Source organism: Pelodiscus sinensis, chromosome 3 (genome assembly GCF_049634645.1).
Source record: "Pelodiscus sinensis isolate JC-2024 chromosome 3, ASM4963464v1, whole genome shotgun sequence".
Classification (NCBI taxonomy): Eukaryota; Metazoa; Chordata; order Testudines; family Trionychidae; genus Pelodiscus; species Pelodiscus sinensis.
In genome coordinates this window covers 80,290,429-80,316,214 of record NC_134713.1, presented here as the reverse complement: position 1 = coordinate 80,316,214, position 25,786 = coordinate 80,290,429, and positions in this window count along the sequence as shown.

Genomic DNA, 25,786 nt, shown 5'->3' with positions numbered 1-25,786 from the left:
AGAAATTATGTCAGTAAAAAAAAAAATACTTCTAGATACTAGGCTGTGATGGAATACTGGCTGAATTGTTGAAAAATGAAGGATTTAATGTTTTGCCAGAAGAATATGTTTGAGACAAGAGAGATATTAGAAGACGTTAGACACTTACTGGATATCCAAATTTTAAAAATGTTATCGATTGTAAAGATTATAGAACCATCAGCCTACTGTCATATACCTCTAAGATATTTTTGCAAGTTAATCAAGATTGAATACAAAGAAAAGATGACAGGGACATAAGCAAACAACAACATGACTTGAGACATTGAAAGGGGACAATAAACTCCATTATAAAACTGAAGCTCATATCTGAAATATCAGTTGGAATGGAGAAAACTGTATGCTTGTTTCATTGACTTCCAAAAATCATTTGACATAATTTATAACCATAATTTGCTTACCATGTTAACAGCTATAGGGACTGATGTGAACTCTGAGTAATAAAAGCAATTACAATGGATTCAGAAGACAATTATAATAGAAGATGAAAATCTAAGATCTAGAGAGGAGTGTGACAAATTTGTGTAATATCACCAAGTTTATTCAACACGTATAGAGAGTAGTTGGTTAAATTATTTGAAGAAACAGGAAGAGCAGAGCAGAGCAGGCCAGGGCCAGGTTCCTGCTTCCTGCTACTGCAGTGAAGGGGAGCAACAGGGCTGGAAGATGGTGATGGAGCAGAGCAGGTTGCTGGGTTGCTCTGCTTCTTGAGGCTCCTGCTACTGAGGTGAGTGTGAAAGGGCCCAATGTGTGACCACCCCAAGCCAGGCCCCTTGGCAGTCCCACAGTTCATCTTAAGATTAATGGAAAATGTGAGAGTAATATTCATTATACAGATGACACAGTGCTCTTGGCTGATTCAGAAGATCTGATGAAGTTAGAGAAGATTATGTCTGAATATTGGCAAAGAATACGATCTAAAGTTAAAAGTGGATAAGACAAAAAACTATGGTGATATGCAAGGATCCTGGGAAAACATATACGATTCCAGTCAACAATGAAACATGGATATTCAAACAGCTGATAAGCTATGATCCTTCAAATTACAATGTTATAGAAGAATTCTGAAAATATTGTGGATAGACCATGCAATCAATGAAAAGATATTGAAGATGATTGGAACTCAGCAAATACTAGTTAGAGAACCTTATGAAAAGAGAGATTTGATATATAGGATCCATTTTAAGAGGTTCAGTGAGTGATATTTGTTTATGGGAACTGAAAGGAAAAGTTGGTTGCAGAAGAACATGAGGCAGAAAGAAGATTTTGGATGGATGATATGGTATCCTGAGGATATCAGAAGCCTAATCATTCAAAAAGACAAGCAGAGGATCATATGGAATGAAAACCTCCAGCAATGGAAATGTCACCTAATAAGAAGAAATTTTAAAATTAGAGAGAAAAGGACGGACTCTGAGAACATCTGCTTCATGTGAAGTGTAAGGAACATGAGGAACATGAGGGAATGTGTATCTCTTGGGGAAGAATATCCCACTTCTGTTGAATTCAGCATACTTATACCTTCTTCCAATCAACAACAGTAGTGGTCTCTACTGACTCCTGTTAGAGAGAGGCTATAAGATTAGAAAGACCAATGGTCTGATTCAATATATCAAGTTCTATGCCCTTTATAAAAGGGAGCTTTTCCATTGGCCTCAAAGTGCATTGGATTATGCCCTAAATAATTTTATCGCTCGTATCTTTATGGAACTGGAGCTGCAAGTTGGGTTTGGTTAAAAAGGCGGGCATGTGAATTAAGGACAAAGTAGTACTTATTCAGGAGGCCCTCCTAGGGTGAGTCTAGACTACACCTCTCTGTCGACAGAGAGATGTAGAGTACACACATAGAAATTGCTAATGAAACAGGGATTTAAATATCCCGTACCTCATTAGCATAAACATAGCCTCTGCTTTTTTTCGAAATGGAGCTTTTTTGAAAAAAAAAAGGCATTCTAGACTCGGATCTGTTGAAAATAAACCCTTTTTCAACAGATCCTGTAAACCTCATTTTTTTAGGAATACGGGATCTGTCAAAAAAGAGTTTATTTTTGATAGATCCACGTCTAGACTGCCTTTTTTTTTCCTAAAAAGCTCCGTTTTAAAAAAAAAGCAGTGGCCATGTATATGCTAATGAGGCCTGGGATATTTAAATCCCTGCTTCATTAGCAATTTCGATGTGCTTGATTTGCATCCCTCTGTCAACAGAGGGATGCAGTCTAGACATAGCCCCACTGATTGTTTCTATAATATGTTATTACTTCCTATGCAGAAGTGAAAAACCAAATAAATTCCTTTGTTTCCATTGCAAACTTCATAAAAATGTCTGAAACTAGTGGTTGGTCAGTGTTAGAATCATGATAATCTTGTCACCCTCTCTTTAGTTCTCTTGCAGGAGTTCTCCAAAAGTATTGCTGATATTATTCCCTCACCTACATTTGCAAAATCTCTTAGGGTATGTCTACACTACCCCGCTAGTTCGAACTAGCGGGGTAATGTAGGCATACCGAAATTGCAAATGAAGCCCGGGATTTGAATTTCCCGGGCTTCATTTGCATAAGCGGGGCGCCGCCATTTTTAAATCCCCGCTCGTTCGAACCCCGTGCCACGCGGCTACACGCGGCACGAACTAGGTAGTTCGAACTAGGAAGCCTACCTAGTTCGTGCGCACGGGGTTCGAACGAGCGGGGATTTAAAAATGGCGGCGCCCCGCTTATGCAAATGAAGCCTGGGAAATTCAAATCCCGGGCTTCATTTGCAATTGCGGTATGCCTACATTACCCCGCTAGTTCGAACTAGCGGGGTAGTGTAGACATACCCTTAGATAGTATATTTCATACTACAAATTTGTGGACTCAACACTAAAGGATACAGTTATAAGATAAAATAAACTGGCTAGAAGCTGGGAGCACTAACTACGACAACTGACAAAGTGGGTCTTTGCCCATGAAAGCATATGCTCCAACACTTCGGTTAGTCTATAAGAGTATCTCTACACTAGCTCGTTAGTTCGAGCTAGGTAGGCAAATGAGGGCAACCGGAGTTGCAAGTGAAGTCCGGGATTTAAATATACCGGGCTTCAATTGCATCTTCCCAGGCGCCGCCATTTTTAAATCCCCCTTAGTCCAAACTCCATGCCCGCGGCTACATGCGGTACGGAGTAAGTAGTTTGAATTAAAGATCCTAATTCGAACTACCGTTACTCCTCATTCCACAAGGAGTACTGGTAGTTTGAATTAGAGATCCTAATTTGAACTACCTACTCCGTGCCACGTGTAGCCACAGGCTCAGAGTTCGGACTAAGGGGGATTTAAAAATGGCAGTACTCGGGAAGATACAAATTAAACCCGGTATATTTAAATCCCAGGCTTCATTTGCAACTCCGGTTGCCCTCATTTGCCTACCTAGTTCGAACTAATGAGCTAGTGTAGACATACCATAAGGTGCCACAGGACTCCTCGCCACTTTTGCAGATTCAGACTAACATGGCTATCTCTCTGATACAGGAGAAAGAGTGTGAGTGTGTTTGAAGAAGGCTTGGAACAATGGACCACATGGCAATGAGTCATCACAGTATGCCCATGCTCCCTGCTGGATAAAGGGAAGTCTGGGCATGCTCTCTGCTGGATAAAGGGAAGTCTGGGCATGCTCACTGATGACAAGGTGAATGAGTCATAGGAGCCATTCAGTCACTATATAAAGAGAAGGAGCACATGTGAGACTCTCTCTTTTTCCTTCCACTGATCCTGAGAAGCTCCCCTCCAGTGTCTTTCCTCCTGACCAGCTTCCCCAGCCATGATGAGCAGACAGACTCTCCAGGATCCACATGCCTTGGCTCCTTCTGCAATCCATATGTCTGTGTGAGTGCCTGAGAGCAGGAATGAATGCATGTGAATGAGTGAGTGAATGAATGGAGGGGTGTGTGCTTGCTTGCCTGTGTCTGTGTGTGTGTGAGAGAGAGAGGGAGTTCTATCTTCTTTAGCGTAAACCTTTGGTGGCTGCTTTCTCCTCTTTTGTTCTACTTAGTAGAAATAAACCTATGCTAGTGTAACCCTGGGTGGTCTCCAATGAGAATATTTTTGGGGTAACATTAATAACCAGCATTGTAGAAGAAACAAAGAGACATCATCCTTACTCCAAGAACCTGAAACAAAGAGCACAATTATATGATGAAAATATACTGGGAAATCAGAGGATGATGCTTGCCACTAGAGGATAGTTGTAAAAACTAATTGTAGAATTAATTTCTTAAAGGAAATTTAATACATCTTCAAAGGAAGATGAGAAGCTCTTCTCCACCTCTTTCCGCAAGGCTTGAGAACCCAAGCAATGACACCAAAACAACATTGATTCACCTATTTTTAGCATGCTAGCGCCAATCTGTCAACCCAGGCTGAGAGACTCACTCCCAAATACCAGTGACATACAGCTTTGGAAGGAGCAGCATGTGCATTCTCCATGAACAATTGAGACCTCATAGAAGGATTGTGCCTTCTGAGATGCAGCCCCTTCCAGACTCTACAGGCAGGGGGCCAGTTGACTACTATCCATACTGCAGGCCGATGATCATCACGCACAATTGGACCCAAAGGTCAGCTTCACCTGTATTTATTGTAAGGATCAGTAAATGACTTTGGATTATAATAAGAATGTAGCCCTTCTAAAGACAAACCTTTTTGCAACAGAATGATGCTTGGTTAATGTTTTGTTCCCATTACTTTTCAGTTTTGTATGCCTCCAAAATTTAAAGGTTCCAAAATGCTGCAAGAAAGACTATTTTTGTGGTATTGCACATCTGAATGATTCCCAAAATCTCTTAACATGACTTTTGCACACGAGATTTACAGCAACGTCAAGAGATTGTGATAAGTATCAAGATTTATCCATTCTTATCCGAACTGAACAGTCAGACCCCTTGAGTATCAACCAGTTTGTTACCCAATTAAGGATTTATGAAGAGTTTCAAAAGCTCTTCTTTGCCTGATTCTCATTCCCTTACATATACAATAAACTGGGACAGACTAGCTGAGGCAACCTTAACTCCTGTGGTTCAGAACAAAATCTACACTTTCTAGAATCTCTTTACCATTTCTTCATCTCTCTCCCTGCCCCTTCCCCCATCAGATAGTCCTATAAAATTTAATGGTTACCAGGAATCAAATAGTCATTTCCTTCCCTGTATAAGCAATGTTCAGCTTTAATTGCTCTTTAATCTGTCAGTGCCAGTTCTCAAGGGAAACTATCCATATTGCACTTTGGTTTTCATGGTTTGGGGAGCATACATCAAGGTTTTGCCAGTTTCTACAACCAGTTTCAATTTTTTTTTCAGTTGCAGTGTAAGAAATAGATGGGGATGTGTGTACGTGCGAGTAAGTGTGGGTGTGTGAATGAGTTCCACTAGAGCTAGCTGGCTGGCTCTAGGCCCAGAGGAGAAGCATTCCTGTGCATTGCATTACATCACATCATTAACTAGAGATTAGAGAGCATGGTTGCCATTTGCTGCCTGTAGGCTTTCAGTGTAATTCTCCCGTCTGCATGAATGTTTCTGCATTTAAAAAAAGTTGCCTACGCGTGTTATTTGAGTGAGCACACCCACATGGCTCTCTGGGGCCTGAACAACTTTGGAAAAATAAGTAACTCTAGGTCACTCCTGAAGGCAGGATCTCAGACTAGATAAATAGGACACTCCTGTTTAAAAGTTTGATTTTCAACCTGGCCTCAACTCTGTCTCTCTGTTTATGCTGGTGTACATATGTGTGTAGCAACCAGATTGTTCCCACACAGTAGGCAGTTAACATGGTTGAATATCACTTGCTCACACAAATAACTGTGAGTGCAAAGCTAACACAATGATCTGTTGTGTAACAGGGTGGCTTGATGGTGGGGTGGAGATCCTGGGGCTAAGCCAGCTCTGGTTATGAGATAAGCCTCACTGAAGGGAAACAGGTGATCTAATATAAAAGACAGGGGGATACTGCAAAGGTTTGTCTGGAGAAGTGAATGAACAAGCCCACCCACAAGCTCCAGCCAAAAAGTGCTTACGGTGGCTTCAGGCTGAGTTGACTGACAAGGAAAGAGCCCTTGCTGTGGTTGAAGAACCAGAGCAAAGTTTGAATTGGTGAATTGCGATCTTGGGACTTCAGAGTGTGGACTCATTGGGGATTGTTTGGATTATTTTCTGATTAAGTGCTCTGAGATTTCTGTGAACTTCATATGATATTAAACCAGCTCCCCAGGAAAGAGTTCTATCAGCTACAACAGAGGCAGTACTGTAGTACTTAGGGGGCATAGAAAAGGGAGCTCTTAGGGGCAAAGGTGTCTGTGAAGATACCCCTGGCCAAGAGAGGGCACTCAGCAAACAGCCACACTGCTCCATGTGGTAATGAACTGTACATACTTACAAGGAGGCTGAGAATTTAAAGATCTAGAGCTGAATGTGAACCATGAAAACTGATTTTGTTGACAACTTCATGAAAATGTAAAATACCACAGCTTATCCTTTGTCTGCCCTTTGCAACTCTGGAACTTGCATGCTTTGTGAGAATGTTGATGTCCCACTGGGTAACTGGGTTCTTTAAGAAGTAATAGGTCCATCCTCACTTCTGCCTCACTGAGCTCTGCATATGGCAAAAATCATTGCAGTCATGTGTTTAACAGACTCCCAAACCTAAGAATCTGGGCTGTTGTCTCTTTATCATAAATATCCATCGTCCTTGTGCAATGCTCACCTGTCACTTAATCTCAGTTTTCAGTCTCTCTTCCCTTTAATCAGGCAGTTGTAAAAAGGCAACCATAGGTGCAGTCACAACTTTGGCTTGCAATGAAGACAATGGGAAAAGGTCTGTAAACTGCTGTTAGCAGTACACAGATGACTTTTGGCATCTTCTTTACATCTGGTGTAAACAGCTTTCTCATTGTGTGGAAGAAGCTGCACCCAGACAAACAAGTGGTGCCAGTAGGAACAAGAAAGCTCTTCAAAGAATATATCCCTTCCATAAAATTCACTATAAAAGGCATTTACCCACAGGTTAAGTCAGTTCACAATCTGAGTGTCTAATTACACTTGAACAGTTGGGCACTCAAAGATGGTGGCAAAAAAAAGCATTTTTATCTGTGGTTAGAGAGAAGTATGCATCTTACACTGTGGCAAGGATCCATGTATTCTGCGACCTTCAGTCTCTCTTAATGCCACTCTTAATACCTGGAAATTAAATCACCTACTCTGAAAATACCTCAACTTCTACAAAACTCAGCATTCACCATGAGCACATTATGCTGGTTCTCTCTGCCTCTGTGTCAGCTCCTCCATCGAATTCAGAGTCCTATTCAAGTGTTCTCATCATCAAAGATCTATTGTTTTTTCTACCTACTTGAGCCCTGGTCTACTCTAGAGATATATTTCAAACTAACTGCCCTTATTTCAAAATCACAAGCAGAGTGTCCATACTACCAAGCCCGTTATTTTGAAATAAGGGGCTGGTTTGAAATAATAACTCCTGCTTTCCATGAGGAATAACACTTTGACCAAAATAGTTATTTCAAAATAGTGGTAATGTCATTCAAGACAATTACTTCTCAGTGCTTCCTGGGGCTCTAGGTCAAGGTAGCATGTCTACAGTAAGGGAGCATTAAGACTGAAGATCTTACTACCATTAAGGGAGCTTGCCTTGGACTAATTTCAAGGTTTCCTTGTATTTTGGACACACTATTTCAAAATAGTTATTTCGGGCTCGTTATTTTGAAATGTCCTGAGAAATCCCTTCTCCTTCTATGATCATGCCTTCTCATGAACTCCAAATACTGATAGACTGAGAACTATGTGAGTGCAGGACAAGAACTTCCATACAGTTAGGTCTACTGTATGGAACTCATACCCTCATTGGATAAAAACAGCATAACACATCTGCACATTCAAAACTAAATACAAATCTCATTTCTTCACCCCCCCCCCCCCATAAGTTTCATTCATGCGTACAACAATTCTAACAATTCAAACATTTACCTCCACAGGTAAGGAAAGAAGAGAGATTGTTTTGTCACCACTCTTATTGTTGTAACACGTGCTATGGTGATAAGAGTCATATAAATACCAAGACTAATGCTGCCAGATTGTTCTTTGCATTATCTTCAGTTCTCTGCTTACCATAAGCATTTACATTCATATGTGACTTTAACAAAAGGCTTGTTTAACATCACATTGAATATTTGTCTTCTGGTATAGTTCTGAAGAAATCAAGACTTTGTTGTGAACAAAGACTGAAGGAAGCCACACAGTTTTCAGTTAAGATTTTATTAAAGAAACACTATGTTGAGATTGATACTGAAAATCCTTACCCATTCAGGCTCCGATCCAGCAAAGCACTTAAGCTTAAGTTTAAGTGCTTTGCTGGATCGAGGCCACAGTTAATTGTATGCATCTGTGTAATCCTTTTTAGATCAATGGGATTATTCATGTGAATAAGGGCTGCTCACATGAGTTAGGACTTGTAGGAATAGACCAACAGATAGGTACACAGACACTTGATTTTGGATTAGGTAGGAATGTGAAAAGGCTCACACTCACTGCAGTTAGGTTTCAGAAAAGTGCAAACTGATAATAATCCCAAGGTATCCCAAATGGCTTCTATGGCGTGTAATGTAGTAGAGCAATTTGAAAAGCTCTGTAACTATATCACTTTCAAGGACCATATTGTGTGACCTCCTTTACTGAGACATAAAAACTATTAGCTTCTTCTAACTTGCTCTCTCCAAAAAGGTTTTTTTTCTTTTTTAATCACATCCACTGAACGTCACTCACTATTAAGTTACATAAGTTTTTGAGAGCAAGCAGGAGCCATAGAAAGAAAATGTTGTATTAATGTAGAATTCATATCCAGTGTCCCCATAAATGAAGGAAACTGCACATTTCAAGAAAACAGATTATTTGGGGGGAAGGGAATAAGTTTTGTTCAGAGGTGACCATTTGTCAAAAAGGTACTAAATCTATGCTAAAGACATTCGGAACTCAACAAAAGAAATCAGATGTGTATTAAAGAGTATTCTAACCGGAGTTTTAAAAATCCCTGCTTTTCAGGATCAGTGCTTTTGTATTAGCAAAACATGGGCATTTCAAACTTTATGCTACAGTGTTTAAGTCAATCTCTAACTATAAACGGATCAAAGGACAGATTATTCCTATCTTCCTACTGTGTGGATTCTTGCACGTTCCTCTGAAGCATCCAGTCACTGTAAAAAACAGGACATTGGATTAGATGGGTCATGGGTCTGATCCATCGTGGAAATTCCCATATCTAAATCCCCAGGCAAGATAATGAGAACTCACACTTCAGAGAATTCTCCAGTTGGCGTGTGAGACTCTTGGAATATTCTCCACAATACAGGTTTTGTGCTGCTGGCCATTACCAGAAAAATATAGTGATGCATTTGTATTCTTTGTTTCTATTGTGAATTTTAGTATTTTTTTACATGAAGCAATAAATCTTCATTCAATTTTAAAACAGTATTATAAAACATTTATATGAAACACTTTCCTTTATTCATGTACTTATATAAGTTATAATGATGCAGGAAAGTGACAGATAAAGTTAACGTTCAAGTAACTTTAAAGAATAAAAGTTGAGCAGTGCATCCGTCAACAGCAAAACTACTGTTCATTTTCATGGCAATAGAATCAGGGCCTATTTAAAGTAAAGAGTTTGTATGAGATTAGGGTGTAAGTACTTTGGAGTAGAAATTGTGTACAAAGGTATGATTTCCATCATCAGCACCTCCATTATAAAAATTGTTCCAGCACCCCTGCTCAGACCCAGGTGTGGTCTTGGCTGGCTCTTGTTAGTTGTATCAGATCACATCTTGGACTCTGCAGGATGCTCATCTCTGAAGTGCAGGAATGGCCTGAACTATGCAGCTAGATCTCACAGTCATGCAAGAACTGCCTGGGGTGGAGGAGAAAAGGAGAGAGGGGTTGCAAAGTCTCCCTTGTGTGTACTCTTTCTCTGACCAAAAATGAAAAACTAGCTATGTAAAAAGTCAGGATGTCCCTTCCCTCTGAACTATGAAGCCTAGGCTTGTCATTCGTCCAGTAGACTGCTTGTTCAGACCACTACAAGCAGAAGTTACCTGTTGGTTTCAGCACATGTTTTTACTTTCTTCTGTCTTGCAGGATGCTAGGAATTGTGGTCAGAGAGCTCTGGTGTCCATTATAGCTAAAATCTTTTTGGTGCAGCTTCTAGAGACTCAATGTGGAGCATCAGGAGCTGGCAACTCCTAGCAGGGTTACACAGAATTGCCAAATTTCAAAGGATACAAAGAAACCCAGATATTTTGAATACATAATAGGTTAAACATCTGCAAAAAAAGAAGAAGAGGGGGTTCAAAGGAATCTGGTCTGGGACTAATGTTACATCTTTATTAAAATTTATGTTCTTATGTTCTTGTACACTTCAAAGGAAGAGGGCAGCGGGAACTCACACCTCTTGGCAGGTGGCTTTTATACATTTCAAAGGGAGAGGCGCAGCAGTAGGGAGGCCTCTGCTTCCCCTGTCCCCCGTGGAGATGGTGCTGGGGGGAACCGGCTTTTAAGCTGGCTATTCCCAGCATTGGCTCCTGCTCATCCCCCACCCCCACTCCCTTGCTCTGCAAGGAGAGGAAGCCACTAGTCAAGTGACTACTCGACTATCTGATACGCTTATGCTTATTGGGAAGTTGACTAGCAAATCTCATTGGCTGACAATCGCCATTTGTGGCCAATGGGAGCAGTGAGAAGCGGTACAGACCGGGACACCATTTCCCTCCACTCCCACTGGCATGAACGAGAGCTGCAATCCCCTGATACCTGTAGAGACACAGGCAAACAAAGAGGTAGGAGCCCACCAGGAACTAACCTTGGTGGACCAGATCCAGCCCACAGGCCGGTATTTGCCCATCCCTGTTTTAGGGTCGGACTCTGGCAAAAGGGGATAACACAATCCTTGGATATATAAAGAAAGCAGTAATGAATAAGAGTAAAATAGTCACTTTTACTTCTGCATTTGGCATTGGAGAGACTAATATCTGAATACTGCAGATTGTTCTGGTGCCCACATTTTAAAGGGATATTGAAAAATTTGGAGAAAGTGTAGAAAAGAACCATAGAAATAAAACCTGGAAAAAATGTCTTAAACTGAAAAAAAGACCAAGTGACTTATTTAGTATCTAAACACGGACACAAGGAGAAAATAGCAGGTGCTAAAAAGCTCTTTAGTCTAGTGAAAAAAGTGCAACAAGAAACTTGCTCTCTGCATTTAGTATTCCTGTTCCTGTGTAAGGCTCTCTATAGATGTACACACATGGCATCTGATGTGCACTGCTACTAAGGGCTAGCTACTACTTCCTCTGTTTTGTTTTGTTATTCACAGAGTTATGTTTTGTTCAGACTGCTGCTGACTAGTTGGTTGTTATTACATTTGCTTGACAACCTACTGGCCTGTCTTGCTTCACGTTTGTGTGTGTTTAGATTGCTATGCTCTGATGCATCATGGAATAGCATAATTAATATAATCCTGGATTACAGTTTACAGTATATTGCTGTTATTCAATTTCCATTGTGGCTCATACACAAACCAAAGTTTAACTCATTAGCAAACACTTGAGATGATAAAACTCAATTTTCAAGTACAGGAGTATGACTCAGTTCTGGCTGGTTACAACCCTAAACTCCAGCATCACTTGTCTCTGAAATTGTTTTCATCACATATCATCCTCCCCATCCCCAAATGTTCACTCCTGACTTTGTACAACCAAAATTAAATGAAGTCTTCTGGAATGGTCTGAAAGACTAATGGTATAACTGGAATAGCTATCTAACGGTAGTTTTCCACCAGCTGCTGAGATACAAGTAGGGTTTCCAATAATCCCTTATTTAAAAGGACATTCCTTGGGTTTTTTTTCATTTTGGTACAAGATCAGGAGTTGCTGAGTGCTGCAAAAAGCAGCAAGACATACCCGAGGCTAATGTAAGAGAGTTCTGCTTATAATTATTAATTATGAGGATAATAGTAATACTGGCATGAGGGGTGAGGGCAGGGAACTAAAGAACAGTTCCTTATTTTTGAAATACAATGTTGGCAATCCTACAAAGTATTTCAGAGTACTGGGAATTGACCTTGTAATTCCACTGCTACTGTATAAGAAGAAAATAGCAGTCTTGTTCCTGCATCCTTGCATAATACATATGTGTATAAATATCCCTCTGAAGATGGGTAGCCAGAACTGTGAAATTAAAATCTGTATTTGTGCCATGGACTTCAACAGTAACACTGTTAATTGTAAAATAAAAGGTTCCTTATGGAAGTTGTCATCTTGACCACTCTGGAGAATGAAGGCTTCTTTTTATCCACAGAACAAGAACATTGTGAACAAGGTTCCCGACCCTGTCCTGCCATTGCATGTCAGTGATTTGGGGAAAGAGACCTTTTAGGGCTGACAGAGCATTTCTGGCTTCCTGCCCAGTCACACATGTCACCAGACAGGCTTATATGGTAACAATATTCTGTCACTATCAACCTCTGCTGGATACAAAGTGACAATCTTGATTTAAAAGACTTCATGACTTATTATGAATCTCCTGCACTACTCAGCACCTCCTGAAAGAGCACATTTCATAAATATCATAGAGAAACCAAACATTATTGTATCAAGATCATATATCAGGGCTGTGGCCGATACGCTTTGGTCAGTTTAAAGTTCAATATAACTACACAGGAAGATACAAAGAAGGAACTTACAATTTCAAAAAACCCAGTAGCTACTGTGAGCTGCACAATACTAATGATGATCAAATATATCTGACCTATTAAAATGAAATCTGTAACGAGCTGTTTAGAAATATTTTAATTTACAGTTTTTATAACGTCTTAAATAACCAATGACAGATCTCAAAAACAAGGCTGAATAATGTATTATAAAGTTTTGCATAAAGTAAAATTTGTTTTAAATTATTAAATAATTTGCACTCCTAATTGATCATTTACTCTAACTAGGTAAGTTAATATTTATTGATAGCTTGGCTACTCTATGAGGAAATATGAGTGCTCTTACTCTCTTTCTTCCACTTAGCCCTTGCTGAGACTAGCTCCACTTTCTAGCTCTCTGTATGCCTCCATCGATTCTGTGTTGCACAGATTCTCTATCAACAGAGGGATTTCAGTTTAAGTAACAACCCCTCCCCAGTTAAGTCCAACACACACAAAAATGGTTGACATTATCAATGTTTATTACAAGAAAATGACACCAAAAAAGTGCTGCTTCTACCACTTAAACTGTGGGGGAAGGTGCAGGAATCAGTAGTACTTGTCAAATAGAGGGGCTAAAAAGCAAAAAGGTAATATTGTTAAAAATAACTTATTTATAAACTACACTAATTTAAAGATAATGGAGGGGTAAGATGACCTGGTGGATAAATGTACTGGACTAAGTGTTAGGAGTCCTGGCTAGTATTGCAGGCAATTTACATTCACCTTGGAAAATTCTAATGAGTTCTGATTGGACATGGATGGCTTCCTACTCTTAATGGAAACTTCCTCAAGCAAGTATCAAGTGGTCTCTGAACATATGTTATGGTACCTCAACTTCACCCCCAAAACGTCCTACTGCAGCATCTAGTTAGGATGTTCAAAGATCTTCAGTGTCCACTGTATAGTAAATATATGCTGAGGCACGTTCTGCAGGAAATTTCTACCGCTGGCAGCACCTGAGGTAATATATGGACTATTGTTTCCAAAGCAGCCTGACAGGATTCTTTGCTTTTATTAAATTCTGAGGCTATAGGACAACATCCACTCCTAAAGAAGGCTTTCCATTGCTATCCCTCTGGGAGATTTCTGATCACACTAATATAGTGAGAGATATTTCAAGGGGAAGGAAAGGATACTTGACAGGATTCAAATATGAGCTGACATGCCCACCTGACAGCTCACAGGTCCCTAGAAGATATGTAACCTTGAACTAAGGATAAAGGATGGTGACAAAATAATGCCTAGATTGAATTTCATTCTTTTTCTTGCCTCCCTCAGCAGCCTATCACTCATCCCTTCAGCAAGACCAATGACTTGTTTTAGCTTGTCTTTTCAAAGTGCTTTTTCATATAGCTGAGGGGATGCTGGGGAAGCTTTATTAATGGTATGGCTTGTCTGAAAGTGCCTATACAGATCATATATCACTTGGCATGAACTAATATGCAAGACTCACATGCTCCATTAAGTTCTAGCAGAGAGGAGAAGTATTAGCCTCTGACATTCTACAGCAATTGGTGCTCATGCTGTACTTACACCCTCTTGTTCAAAATGGGGGGCTGGGCAGCTCAAGGGAGCTAACATTACCAAGTACAGTATATGTGTAACCCCTGCGGGTTAATAAGGATTCATCCTGACTTGTTTCCATTTCCCAGCTTGCTGCAAATTGCAAATAAATATGTTGAAATTTGGTTATATTAAGGAGAGCACTAAAATTATGTTAAAGCCTACACACAGGATAGTTTTAAAAGGGAGTACATATGCATAGAAAAATGCTGTCTGAGGAGCAGGGGCTGAGGGGAAAAAAAGATAGGTGCAACGGTGTAGTCTTTTTCAGAACATTTCTGATTGCAATAGTACAGATTTCCTCTGCATGAGAGGTAGATTACATACCTTCTAATCCACAGAGAATACAAATGAAATATCGCAGATGGTAAGAGAACATTGGGGGGGGGGCAAATCTTTATCTTCGCTTTCAACCTTATCAGATGTAAGAGCAAAAAAAATGTACACTACTTAGAAATTATTTTGAGTGTCAATTGGATAGGATAAAGCTGTGGAAATTTTGGCAGTATTCCCATTTACCAAATACTGTTTAGGCAGCATAAATAAGCCATGGATAATGAAATTCTAGCCATAACCATATCTGGAGGCTCTGTAGTAGTAATTCAACCTCACTATAATATAGAAATTAAAACTTGCCAGATGTTCCAGGGCTTTGATATAGTTCAGCAGGAGTAAGATTATGGGTTTATTAAGTATGCCAGATGGTATTGCAAGATTTATTATTTTTTATGTGATACTTAATGTGCACCTATAAAGACACAAGGAACATAAAAAGCATGTGAAGCCCTAACCAAAAAGTGTTCATCAAATCACATCTATCAAATTTAAATGTTGTAATAAATTAAATGAACACCAGAGGTCTCTATTTAACTCCCTGCATACTTGAAGGATGAGGAAATGCAGCAAAAGACATTTTCTAAAAGCTTTTCTAAATTTCCAAACATTTTAGTATGACATCTTCTATAACTAAATCCTTATGTTTTGGGTGGAAAAATATGCTAACATTGTACTGTAGGCCACAAACCTCACATTGCTATAGTTTGACCTGGAGTTACTGATATAAATAAAAATGGAAAGGGGTATATCTTTACTGCAACACTATTTTGGTGTATTGTTATTTAGGGATAGCTATCCTGGGTCTACACAACAAGCCTGTTATTTTGGGCTTGCTATTCTGACATCCCTGTAAACCTTATTCTACAAGGAATAAGGGACATTTTGAAATAGTGCTTTATTTTGAAATTTGATGCTGTTTAGAAGTGCCAAATAACGAAATAAGCTATTTTGAAATATCATAGAAATAAGATATGCAATTTGTGTAGCTCAAATTGAGTATCTTATTTCAAGTTATGGTGCTGTGTAGATGCACCTTTGCTGGCCAGCCCTTCTCTCCCTATGCAGGAAAACACACGCATAGCACATGCTTAAGTTCAACAGACTTCAATTTAAATACAGAGCTGTTCTGGAATGGGATTCCTTCCCTAATGGGGGGCCTGAAAGACCCATGGCTTGGGAATTCACTTTCTTGCTTTGTCCAAAATAGCCCAAATCTTAAGACTTTGGGGCACAATACACAATTCATTTCCTTCTTCCCCCCAGCAACATATATATATATATATATATATATATATAATTCACTTTTGGATCATGTAACATAACTTAGGGTATTAACATATATTTATAATATATTTATAATATCCTAAATTATGTTAGATGATCCAAAAGTGAATATAAGTGCCCTGTTGAGTGTTTTTGTATACATATATCCCATAAATGAAATCCAATACATTTTTAAAACAAATACATGTCCTGTGTACATTGAGTGGTCATGTTTATTTCACTGTTTTTTAAGAAATTGAATTGAACAGATAGTTAAATTATTAGCATAACATATGCAATAAACTACAGCAAAACATGAACATGAATTACTAGAAGTGTGTAAAGATGTTAGAGAGGCTGGTAAGAACTGCCTATTAAGGTTTCCTGACATTTCTCCTCAAAGGAATCCGCTTTCAGTTGTGTAACTTAATGAATTGGAAAAAAAGTAAAAAACTAACTCCAACTCATTCTAACTGTCCAATCTGCTCAGATGCTTCTGAGAGTTGGAAGGATCTGGTATCAGCCAAGCACAGCTCCTTACAGGTGAGAGAGGTTATACTGAAGATGGCCAGGGTACATGTTCTCAGAACAAAGAGACAAGATGTACACAGTGATACTGGAAAAACAAGGTAGAAAGCTGACTGGCTAAATCTATATTCAGATGATGCACACTGTGCATTTCTACTTATAAAAGGTAGGATATAAAAAGATGGCTTTAGGAGTGTACCTTTGGGAGCAGATCTTTGAGTCTGGTGAATGTACCAATGCTACACAAGATGCTTTCCTAGAGATCGATATCATACTGAACCTGTCTCTAAGTATTACAGCCTTTTAGAAATAACCCTAACTGATATTTTGTATCTAATATATAAAAAACAAGTAAATAAAAACAGTTGTTTATTCTGCAATTCATTGTTAGGTAGAACAAAGAAAACTTTAGAATCTAATTCCTCGAGTAATGATTTTATTATCCATATGGTAAGGGTGAGGGCAAAACCAGTAGTCTCACTATTGCCAATGGAATTAGTCCACAGAATAATTTTATCTATGCATTTGTAGGATGAGACCCTGTTAGGCACCTTTGCTTATAATGGCAGCCTGAAGGTACTCTGGTAATTTCTGCTCATTTGGGGTATGTCTACACTACAGCACTAATTCGAACTAACTTAATTCGAATTAGTAAATTCGAAGTAAGTTAATTTGAACTAGTGCATCTAGACCTTAAAACTAGTTCGAATTAGCATTTTGCTAATTCGAACTAGCATGTCCACATTGAGTGGACCCTGAACCAGGGTTAAGGATGGCCAGAAGCAGTGCCGGCAGGGCATCAGGTTAGGACTCAGGAATGTCTCAGGCTAGCCGAGGGCTGTGCTTAAAGGGACCCAACCCCGACCCCGGACAGACAGTTCTCAGGGGTTCCCCGCTTGCTTGTCTAACTCAATGAGGGACAGCAAAGCAGTCCTGGCTTGGAGTGCCCTGAGTGCCCACGCTCGGCACATCACAGCACTCGGCCATCAGCCCAGCTGCACTTGCCGCAGGCTGCCATCCACGGAGGGGGGGTCAATCGGGGAGCTGCAGGAGAGCTTCCACCCCGAGGAGCCCTCAGAGCCACCCCAGTCCTCCCCATCGGGGACTCGTACCCCATTCCTCCCTCACGTCCTTCCACTTACCCCTCCCTAGCCCCCCCTTCCTGATGTACAAAATAAAGGACATGTGTGTTCAAAAATAGAAACGCTCTTTATTGAACAAAACTCAGGAAGACTGGGAAAAGGAGGTGGGAAAGGGGAAGAGAGAGGGTGGGAGAGGGGAGGGCAACTAAAATGATCAGGGGTTTGGAACAGGTCCCATATGAAGAGAGGCTAAAGAGACTGGGACTTTTCAGCTTAGAAAAGAGGAGACTGAGGGGGGATATGATAGAGGTCTATAAAAGCATGAGTGGTGTGGAGAGGGTGCATAAAGAAAAGTTCTTCATTAGTTCCCATAATAGAAGGACTAGAGGACCCCAAACGAAATGAATGGGTAGCAGGCTTCAAACTAATAAGAGAAAGTTGTTCTTCACAATGCAAATAATCATACTGTGGAACTCCTTGCTGCAGGAGGCTGTGAAGGCTAGAACTATAACAGAATTTAAAGAGAAGTGAGATCAAGTCATGGAGGTTGGGTCCATGGAGTGCTATTAGCCAGGAGATAGGAGTGGTGTCCCTGCCCTCTGTTTGTGGAAGGCTGGAGATGGATGGCACGAGACAAGTGGCTTGGTCATTTTTTCAGTCCATCCCCTCCAGAGTACCTAGTGTTGGCCACTGTCGGCAGACAGGCTATTGGGCTAGATGGACCTTTGGTCTGACCCAGTACGGCCATTCTAAGCTCAGGGCTCAGGGTCGGGGGTCTCACTGGACCACCTTGATTTTCATGCAAACTTGATCCTGGGTGGCCAGGCTAGCAGCTATCCTGCCCTAGACGGCCACTTTCCCATGCCTAGTGCGGACGTCGTGGATGAGGTCCACAATCTCTGCACTAGACCAGGTGGGCGCCCGCCTCTTGCGGACCCGGGCAGGCTCCCGGGAGCTACCAGCCTGGTCCTGGGAAGAGGTGGAGGGCTGGGTGGCAACGGGTAGCTGGTTCGTGCCATGCCAGGTGCAGGGTCTGCTGGCTGGGTGCTGGCAGGCTTGCACCTGGCACGGGCACCGTAGCCAGACCATGCCCCTTTAAGGGCTCCGGGCCGGAAGGGGGGCAGACGAGTTTCCCTGGTCGTGCCCAGAGTGGCCACCAGGGAAAGCTGGGGAGGGCTAGCCTCCCACTAGTTCGAATTAAGTGGCTACACAGCCCTTAATTCGAACTGCTTAATTCGAACTAGGCATTAGTCCTCGTAGAATGAGGTTTACCTAGTTCGAATTAAGCGCTCCGCTAGTTCGAATTAAGTTCGAACTAGCGGTTTGTATGTGTAGCGCCTATCAAAGTTAATTCGAACTAATGTCTGTTAGTTTGAATTAACTTTGTAGTGTAGACATACCCTTGTTTAGCATCTCTATGTGCCTTGGTTGCTGCAATGACACATCCCTGGCTAGTGAGTGGCAGGGACGGAGCTAGTTTCTGCCTAAGCGCAGCTCTGCATATGTTCAGTGCAGGGATTGCCATGAGGGAACTGTGACTAGTCTCAGCTGTCTTGAGTTGTTTAATTCTCTCAGAGAACCATAAAAGCTGTGTACTCTAAGGAACCTTGTAATTTGACCTACAGTCCTGGAAGCTAGGTTCTTGTGGGGGAAAGGGAAAAGAGCAGTCTTTCTGATTTAATTTGGATGGATGTTTTAGGAAGACAACTGGACTAAAGGAAGTCTTCCTGAATTAGTCTGGGGATGCTCTTTCCATGAAAAAACTCTTCTGGGAATAATTTAGAAGCTGACTTCAGTCTTTTTTTGGGGTGGGGAAAGAGGAACATATGATTGAGCAGCACAAAGTCTGATTCCAATAGACCTTTGGGTTTTCAAACACTGTTGGGGTTGGTCTCCACTGGGGCCACAGTTTGTCTTACCGGTAGCAGGAACGCCTCAGACAAGGGAATCTGTATGTACCCAAAGAATTGAGTAAAGCAAAACAGAAGGCAAAACTGCTTTGATAAATGAGTGATGATGGAAAATGGAAATCGATTATTCTTTTGGCTTATAATATATAGGAGTATAATTTATGCCACCGACGGTTTGATCCTTACTCTGTGTATAAAATTCAGGTTATTGGAAACAAAGTGGATAAACTGTTTAAAAGTAAATCCTTACCCTTCCAGAGACTGCCTCATGTTCATGCTTTTATGGGTGCACTCCAGTCCTGTTGAAGTTGAGAAATGAGCTCACAATTAAGCCAGAGATGTGGTTTGTATAATTCAAAGAAACGAAGAGGATGAAGTTATCTTTCAATGCCCAACCATGTTCATTCTTCAGGATAAAGGATTGGTGGTCTCTGAATGGAGCCCCATTACTAGTTTTAGATCACACTGAAACCATAGGGGTTATGTTTTCAGGAAATAAAATATATATGGAGTTTGGAATGGGATAGTAAGCTTTACTAACCCTGACTTAAATTTAGGAGATGAATCTATATAGACTTAGCAGAAAGCGCTGGTATGTTAATGCACTTTAAAATGGGGATGTGGGATTGGTTAACAAAAGGCAACACCGATGGTAAGCACCCAGACTCCTGTAATCAGTCCTACCATGGGAAAACCGTATAGTCCCAAGTCACCAGGAGAAGTAATGATGCATTTCCCCTGCATAGGCCAAGTCCATCTATGTGTGTCATTGCTAAATCCACCCCTGAGATGTTGCTTAATAATATACAGTTTATGCACATACTGTTTTATATCTTACACTGAAATATGACTACATGTGGTAATGCTGTAAGAGCAAGAGTTTTACGCTGGTATATTAATTAACAAGGAAGTATACTAGCACCATATCAGGAATGTCCATATAATCCAAGAGCTAGGCAAGATACTATTCTGAAGTCTGGTATCTCTTGAACTGGACTCCAAAACTTATATGGAGTTGTTGGTTCCACTTCTGGACTCTTTGAATCTGAAATGTCCATTTGGAACAGGGCAGCTATAAAAGATATAAAAAGGTTTGTTACATATTTTAAACAGCATGTGGTAGAACCCATTTCTAAACCTATGGCAGTGAGGGCCTAACTCTTGAGGAATGTGTGTGAGGAATGGGATATATAATATGCATGACATTATTGAGCAGTTTAAACAAGAAAAGATCAATGAATTGATCCCAGAAAACAAGCAACCAAGAGAAAATTGTGTGGGAAAACTGTGCCACTTATGGGAGTTACATTAACTCTGCTGCTGATGTATCAATCAGCAACACAAACCACAAGGGTGCCTCATCTGACTTGTTTTTCTTCTAAGGGATTTCAATATGTGTGTAGAAGTAACATTTTTGACATCCCAACTCCAACATGTGGCCACACTGGCCTGGAAAATTAGCCCCTATTGTTTCCTATCCCGTAAAGCTGACTAAGTGTTGATGCCCAAAAAGAAAAACAATATCGTTTTTATCAATATTTTAATGTAGCATTCATGTAAGAGAGGTCTGTGCATTAATCCATTTTACTACCGGCTCTCCATGCCATCATACAATTGATAAAGAAACAAAGGAAGGCTATATGATCTTGTAGTTAAATGTATATACTAGAATATGCATAGAGGAGTGGCATGCAAAGAGTTAAATTGTTATGTAATCAATATTGTGTATTTTAGTGACATCCTAAATACATGGTATTTATTGTTCATTTATTCCTGGGGAGTCAGGTGAATTATAGTTGCACGCACAATAATCTTCAGGATGCAAGTTATGTCGAACTGACATCCTGAAATACCAGCTTCATCATTCTCTAATCCATGTGAAATAATCTGGCACATTTTAAATACAAATACCTTTATTGAAAAAACAAATTTAGCAAAGTAGTAGTATATTAGATTTCCCCTCCATTGAATTTGCTAATTTCTTCAATTTTTTTCTTATTGCTGTGTCCTATTGGCTAAACTAATGTGGCTGTGTTTTGTTTATTAAAATGTCTCTTTCAAAGTTTCTCAGACTTTGAAGTTTCATCTGATAGCATATAAATGCAATACTACAGTATTAAAATTCTGTTGTTGAGCTTACCTGAAACACTTCAAAATCCAAACAGAATGCAAAATGAAAATATGGAAATAATTTCATTCCATCAATGTTGTATAAGGCTTCAAGGTATGATCTAATTTTTTAGTGAGACACTAAAGGCAGTTCACATGCAATAAATAAACTTGTATTCTATAATTTGCATAGCATATACAGTACTAATTTACATACTTATAATAATCCATGTTGAGTTAATTATCTTTGTATTGACTTGTGACTGTTAATTGTGGTAATCCATAACTTATTTTTTCAAAGCATCATGTATGTCAATTGAATATTTATATGTTATAATCTTGGACTTAACAAGCCAAATGTTGAAGCCGTAGATACAAGCTACTTGAGCTGTGAGGTTCTGTGGAAATCTCTAAGGCCTGTCCAACTGAGTACATTTGTGCAAAATCCATTAAATCTTTGGAGAATAGCTCTTCAATTGAATGTAGATTGGGTCTGGTTTTGTGGAAGTGGAAATCTCCCTCCATGTTCCACCATCTTATCCAGTTTCCATTCTCTAGCCAACAGCTGGATAAAGATGTGCAGAATCTTTTTTCGTTGCTTCAAAGATTATTCTTGTCATTTCTTAGCATCCTCAATAGGTGATACAAGAAATATAGCTGACTGCTAACACTTCAGAAATCAAGTCATTAGATTTTAAAGAACCTTCTGGATCTTTCAATATGTGTTCAGTAGTCAGTGACCAACACACTGATTTCATATTTCTGGATCTATTACTTTATCTAGTCTAGTGACTTAAGACAAGCATGGTCCATCTAATATGACACTGTTGTGCAGCTGGTAAAACAGAATTACTCACAAATAGGGGCCCACCAAATTCATGGTCATGAAAAACAGAACACATACTGTGAAATCTAGTGTCCACCATGAAATCTGCTCTCTTGTGTACTTTTACCCTATATTGTGCAGCTTTCATGGAGGGGAGCAGTGTTTTTCAATCTGGAGGTCCTGACCCAAAAGATTATTGTGATTATTGGAGATGGGTTGAGGTATTGCCATCCTCTCTTCTGTGCTGCCTTCACAACTGTTATGGCAGAGAGTTATGGCTGCTGGCCAGGTGCCCAGCTCTGCAGGAAGCAAGGCAGAAATAAGGGTGGCAATACCATGCCATCATATCCTGAGCTCTCTGTGCTGCTGGCAGTGGCACTTCATTCTGAACTGGGCTCCTGGCCAGCAGCTGCTGTTCTTCTTCTGCCTAGCTCTGAAGGCAGTGCCATTGCCAACAGCTATGCAGAAGTAAGGGTCTCAATACTATGACCCCATCCCCTTCCTCCACTATTCATTTTTTGCATCAAGACTCCTCTTGTTGCAACACCATGAAATTTCGGATTTAAACAGCTAAAATAATGCATTTCATTATTTTTAAATCATATGATTATGAAATTTACCAAATTGCACAGTGAATTTGGTACAGGCTGAACCTCTCCAATCTAGCACTCTCTGGTCGGGCAACATACGTAGTCCAGAATGATTATAATTAGCCGGACATCCACTTATCATGGGTGTGGCCAAATTTCCCACAGTTCCATGAAGTTTGTTTATAGCCACCAGTTCTAGCTCTCAGTGTTCTGTGCTGTTCTTTACCTCTAATTTACCCCTAAATGTCTTCTAAGAGCCCAGTAAGCAGTGGAAGTGCTGGTAATACTGCTAAACGATATTGACATCCCATGGTCTGGCAAATTCTCTGGTTCAGCACCAGTCAGGTCCCAAGGGTGCCAGACTAGAGAGGTTCAGCCTTTAGGGCCCTAGTCATGATACAGAGAATCCGATTTAGGGTTTCATTTGTCACATCACACAGACCAATATGGACATTTAACATTTCAAATAAGCAGTGACCCTAACCATTTCTATAGCCATAATTCACCAAGCAAAGAGTCAAAACATTATTAAAAGAAATACTTCCTTGGCTTTTAGACCTTATGCATAAAGGCATGGTAGACAAGACAAAGCTGTCATTGTGCTCTGAAGGTTAACACATTCTGGCTCTTGCAGCCTAGCAGAGGAAAGGAGGCCCACAAGTGGCACCCTCCCCTGCAAGTGCCCTGTCTGTGATCCTCAACAATGCAAACAGAGGGACTATCAATAGAAGTTCATCAACTGACTTTGCTGTCATTGCTTTGCATAAGAAAAGAGGGAATCTCTAAAGTAAATATTTCTAAGGTTTTATACATTAAAACCAACAGTATGAATTATAGTCAAGTTCCCCCCAAGTAACTTTTCTTCACATTAATAATCTCAAAATGTAGTCAAATGAGTGATTCAAAGGAACAGGAAGACAGCTGGGAGAGCCTGGGAAGCCATAGAAGAATATGTATCATGTTAAGTAAGCAGTGAGTAATTAGAAAACAAGGCCACTATTTACTCTAATAATTCCGCTCTTTAAAAAATTGTTGAGGCCAATGTGCAAAACTGAATTAAATCAGTGAGTTGGAATCTAAGCCTCACAGCTGCAGAGCCTTCCTGTGGTTTCAAATATTTCTATAATCTTGGGTGGAGTGCAGGATGCCGTGTGTTCCTCTTATAACTTTCGAAGCAGCTGAACATAAAAAAATATTAATTACATTTCCCAATTAGAAATAAACATATTTGCATTCACATAACTAACTAATCGTATATATTTGACCACGCAGCAAACAAAATACAAACTAGAAACAAAAAATACTAGATGTGAGTTGTGGTTGGAGAGTGTTTCTGAAGTAGGAATAAAAAAAATTCTCTGTACTCGTAGCAAAAAAGAAGTTAAACACTACTTCTGGAGTGCATTTTGGCTTTTCCTTTCTGAAAAAAAGAGAAATTTTAAATTAAGTCATCTAAACTTTAAAATCTCAATCAGTTCTAAAATGTCCAAAAGTCCAATACTGGCAAGCCTGCAAACTGGGGAGGAGGCACAGTGGGCAGCTTCCTGACTATTCAAAGAGTCCTGCAGTTCCCAGGCACCACCACTTCTACTGCCTCTGAGGGTTTTAGGGAGCTGGCTGCTCCCAGTCCTGCACCTTTTGCCTGAGGCCCTGCTTCTTCCAGGAGCACAGAGCTGGCTCCACGCTCCTTGCAGAAGCTGTCATAACCCTGAATATTCATCACTGTGAGTGAAAAAAATGGAATTTGTTAAAGACAGAGGAATTGAAAAAGGTTTTAAACAGCTCAAATCCAATGAATTATTCACAAATGTCCTTAATAAATAGTAATATCAAAATATCCTTGCTATCCTCTAGCTAGCTTCCCTAGCATGTCTTTAAAATTTATCCTAAGCATGTTTATGAAATTCTCGCACTCATATGTTAAGATCAACCAAAAATCTGCTATTTTCCTAATACCTCTTACACAGGTTGTAGAGAATTAGATCAATATTACTACCCATGGCTAGTTTACATATTTGATAATCACAAGCTTGAACAGTAAAGAATCTCTCCTTGGAACTTGGAATCAGATTTCTATTTTCTAATGGCTTGATACTACTCCTATTGAAGTCAGTGGCAAAACACCCAGAGTGTGTCTAGACTACATGCCTCCGTCGACGGAGGCACGTAGATTAGCCAGATCGGCAGAGGGAAATGAAGCCGCGATTAAAATAATCGCGGCTTCATTTAAATTTAAATGGCTGCCCCGCTCTGCCGATCAGCTGTTTGTCGGCAGATCGGGGCAGTCTGGACGTGACGCGCCGACAAAGAAGCCTTTCTTGATCGGCACAGGTATGCCTCGTGAAACCAGGTTTACCTGTGCCGATCAAGAAAGGCTTCTTTGTCGGCGCGTCGCGTCGAGACTGCCCCGATCTGTCGACAAACAGCTGATCGGCAGAGCGGGGCAGCCATTTAAATTTAAATGAAGCCGCGATTATTTTAATCGCGGCTTCATTTCCCTCTGCCGATCTGGCTAATCTACATGCCTCTGTCGACGGAGGCATGTAGTCTAGACACACCCCTATTGTCTGAATGCCTGTATTCATCCATACTAAACAATATTTTTAGTGACTCAAACTTTTCTGGAGATTTCATGCCAAGGCATGCCTAAGAGCGTGTTACACTCCAGTCTGCTGCAGATTAGCCCATGATCAGGATGTGTATGGAACTCAGTCTCTCTTATTGCATGTGCTTGGTGTTAGCCTTGTCACTGTCTGACACTCATCGGCTG